Below are 4,341 nucleotides of genomic sequence, written 5' to 3'. Positions count from 1 at the left end.
AATGCGATGTCCAGCCACACTGTCCCAGTGGTTGATTAAAACGTCTGTTTTCGAATTTCGAAAATGTCGAGCATAGGGTTGCTTATTTTAAGTTTGCAAATGTCATGTAAACATTAGTGTGCGTTTCACGACCAGTGTTCTCTTTATACAAGTTTTTGTTGGCAAAATAGGGCGGTGTGCCAACTCAATTTATAATAAATTGGCAAAAAATTATATATGAATTTAAAGACTTTTTCTGATTGTATTATGAAAATATTTAGCTTAGTAGGTCTACTGCAAAATGTTTTTTTTTTCTTTTTTTTTTTTAAAGAAATATGGAACGCTTCACGATTTCGCGTGTCATCCTTGCGCAGGGGCCATGCTAATTTTCTCTGTATCGTTCCAATTTTAGTATATCTACTGCCGAAGCAAGTTCTGCAAAATATTATTAATCAACAAATTCTTGCCACGCTGATAAGCACCGCAAGTGACAGTTGTCTATAATCAGTGACATCGGTGATGACGCAGATATTAAAAGGCAAGTGCGATCTCTTTATGTCGCTGCCAATCAGCTTAGGTCCAAGTTTGGAAATTGCTCTACCGAAGTTAAAAATGTAATGTACCAATCATATTGTATGCCAATGTATGGTTCGCAACTATGGTGTAACTATAAAACTTCTACTTTAAATAGCATACGAGTTGCTTACAACGACTCGTACAGAATTATCCACACTTTGTCGAGATGCGACAGTGCTAGAGTGTATCAGGTACAGAACGACGTGTTAACATTTGATGCTCTATTAAGAAAAAATTGCTATGCATTTGTAGAACGTTGCAAAAGATCAATTAATCCACTTTTGCGCAATGTTATGTCTTCTGATTATTACTTTAATTCTACATTTTATATTCACTACAACAGTATTTTGTACGTTGTTTGATGTAGCCTGCTTGATGTTGTGTTAGTCTGATATTTTGTGTGATGACTGTTAAAAATTTAAATTCTATGGACTTTGAGTCTGATTGCAAAAATAAAAAATAAATAAAAATAAAAAAATAACAAAAGAAAGACGGTTTTGTAGAACCTCTCACAAAAAGGATGAAAAACCAACTCATTGCTTTTTTAAAGGAAAGACTGTTCATGAATTACGATACAATTACGATTTTTGGGTGATTTCTACAAGCATTGGTTTCATGGTGCCTGGTTTCTTTTTCCCTGCTATTGGAGCCTATTTTTCGCTGATATGTTTGTAGGTCACTGTTGTTGCCTGTATTGCAATGTGTCAAACATTTCCTTGTTTACTAAAATTGTTAATTGCAAGATATCTTTTGTGAAGCGAAGTGACAAAACCACTCTTGCTTGGCGATGAATATTCTGATGAAACCACTCGCCTCGCTATAAGTGCACAAAACAAGTGGCCTCGTTTATTAGGCATTGTTAAAAAAAGTTAAAAGTGTTGTAAAAGGAGCTTGGCCTGGCAGTAGCGTTGTTCGATTAATTTTGTTGCTGCGGTATTCTAACATAAATATGAACAACATGTAACGCTGGATACTGGGTACGAAATGCATTTTTTTTTAGCATAAGAGTCAACCTACCTAACATTTTATTAGTGCGGCCCGCCACAGCTCTCCTTAGTGCCAAAGTGGCCCGCATGCAAAAAAGGTTGGTGACCCCTGGATTAGATGGATATCATGAGTTAGGTTCTCCCACGTGCTATCCATCAGAAACCTCACTACATGCTTATGGTGGTAGGCCTTTGCATTTTAAAGGTCAATGCTTCGTAAATGTTAAAATAGGTTGTCAACTAAAGTCAAGGATGAAGGTAATCGTACTAAATGAAAACAAAGGCACAAACATAATGGGTCTAGACTGGAGTGACAGTTTTGGCTTGACCAGTCAGGGTATTTCGGTGTTAGATCAAGTTTCAGACAAGAAAAAACATCTCGTATCTTCACAAGTTCAGCAGACAGAAGAATCCTTACTAATGCAGAGAGAAAGGCAAGTTTCAGCTTTAACTTGCAAATTTTCCAGAGTTTTTTCGTTTGATCTTGGGAAATGTGTTAAGACAAAAGTTTCTATACACTTAAAACCGGAAGCAAAGCCCGTTTTTTCCAAACCAAGACCAATTCCATTTTCCAAAAAACAAGCTATCAAAGAAGAATTGGACAGACTTGTGGAGCGCAACGTTTTGCAGCCAATAAATTATAGCGACTGGGCAGCTCCGATCGTAGCGGTGTCGAAAGCAAATGGAAGTATACGAATTTGCGGCGATTTCAAGGGACTGAACCAGCAAATACAAGTGGATCAACATCCGTTGCCGACGTTGGACACGTTGCTGGAATCGTTGGGAAAAGGTCAGTACTTTTCTAAAATTGATTTGTCGGATGCTTACTTGCAATTAGAGCTTGATGACGAAGCAAAAAAAACTTTGTGTCATAAACACACCTTTTGGTCTTTTCCAATACAATCGTATGTGTTTCGGTGTGGCGTCAAGCCCAGCCCAATTTCAACGTTGCATGGATAAAATGATTTCGGGAATCCCTGGTGTAGCAGCATATCTAGATGATATTTTAGTTACGGGACCGACAGAAAAAGATCATTGGAATAACTTAGATAAGCTTATGGATCGTTTAAGCGAGTATGGGTTTTGTGTTAAAGTACAAAAATGTGAATTTTTCAAGGATTCGGTTGAATATCTTGGTCATATAATCGACAAAGACGGCAAGCGACCGTCGAGCACATCAGTCGAAGCAATAAAACAATTACCCCAGCCGCAAAACCTTCAAGAACTTCAAGCTTTTTTAGGGAAAATTAACTATTATGGTCGTTTTATAGCAGATCTTCCAGACAAGGCAAAACCTTTAAATTCTTTGTTGAAGAAAGGAGCAGTGTTCAGGTGGACACAACATTGCAAACTCGCTTTTCAACAACTGAAGGAGGATGTGATCAATGCAACCACGCTAAGTCACTACGATGAGAGCAAACCACTCATACTAGCCACCGATGCACCCCAGTACGGAATAGGAGCAGTTTTGATGCAGAAGCACGATGGTGTGGAAAGTCCACTCGCCCATGCATCGAAAACTTTGAGTGAAACGCAGAAGAGGTACTCACAAATTGAACGAGAAGCGCTCTCTATCATCTATGGAGTAACGAAGTTTCACCAATACCTGTACGGTAGGAAGTTTGCTTTAATTACGGATCATAAGCCACTAGTTTCGATTTTCTCACCAAAAAAGAATCTACCAGTCCTAACAGCTCAGCGTCTTCAACGATGGGCTATTACCTTAATGCATATCAATATGATATTTAGTACAAACCAACTAATCTACATGGTAATGCAGATGGACTGTCTAGATTGCCTATGGGGTTAGACAAAACGTTTGACGAAAACGAGGAGAGAGAGAATGCAGAGGTTTCTCATTCTGTAGAGGAAACCATGGACGGTTTACCTTTAACTTCGAACGAGCTTAAAACAAAAACGCTTTACGATCGGGTCTTAAAATTAGTTCTGTCGTATATCCAGGACGGTTGGCCTAGAAGATTACCTGACAATGATAAGCTGCGCTGCTATGCTTCGTATAAAGACTCGATGTGGGTAGAAAACGATGTAATACTTTTACAACGTGACGGTTTTCCACGAGCAGTAATTTCGCAATGTTTGTAGGCACAAGTTTTAAAACTCTTGCATAAAGGTCAGTGGGGAATCACCCGAACGAAGCAGATGGCACGCAGATACGTATGGTGGCCGGAGTTAAACAAAAGCATCAAAGAGATGGTGAAGTCGTGCGGACCTTGCAGGCTTGTCGCAAAAGCTCCGGACAAAGAGTACCAAGCATGGCCGAAAACTACAAAGCCGTGGCAGCGGATTCATCTCGACTATGCTGGATCTTTCTTAGGAAAGATGTGGCTGATTTGCGTTGATGCACACTCAAAATATCCTTATGTTTCTATGCAGAACATCGGACAGGCAACTTCTAAAGCAACGATCAGCGCACTTCAACAAATCTTTGCGATAGAAGGCTCTCCGGACACGATTGTCTCAGACAACGGAAGCCAGTTTACGTCCGGAGAGTTTAAGACATTTTGCATCAAGTTAGGAATACATCACATCACCTCGCCAGTGTTTTATCCTGCATCAAATGGCGAAGCGGAACGCTTCGTCCAAACCTTTAAAAGGGCGATGGAAAAAAACTATAAGGGAGAAGTGAGCAAGCAAAATGCTCATCTCTTAGTAGTCACAACGTACAGAAGCACACCTCACCCATGCCTCGACTGGAAGACTCCAGCCGAAGTTCTTCATGGGCGCCAGCCGAAAACGCTATTGTCCTTGTTCTCGCCAAAGGAAAAGAGTAATTCAAAAC

General features: G+C 39.8%; 1 non-coding gene across 1 annotated transcript; it reads right to left on the bottom strand.

The window, feature by feature from the left end:
• Window positions 1-308: 308 nt before the first annotated feature.
• LOC145779164 (U6 spliceosomal RNA) lies at window positions 309-411 on the bottom strand. The gene has a single exon (XR_014290516.1). It is a non-coding gene; the product is annotated as a U6 spliceosomal RNA (small nuclear RNA).
• Window positions 412-4,341: the final 3,930 nt, after the last annotated feature.

The sequence above is a fragment of the Aplidium turbinatum genome, chromosome 10 (genome assembly GCF_918807975.1).
Source record: "Aplidium turbinatum chromosome 10, kaAplTurb1.1, whole genome shotgun sequence".
In the NCBI taxonomy this organism is placed as follows: Eukaryota; Metazoa; Chordata; class Ascidiacea; order Aplousobranchia; family Polyclinidae; genus Aplidium; species Aplidium turbinatum.
The sequence above is the reverse complement of the archived record's forward strand: the minus strand, read 5'-3'. Positions and strand labels throughout refer to the sequence as shown.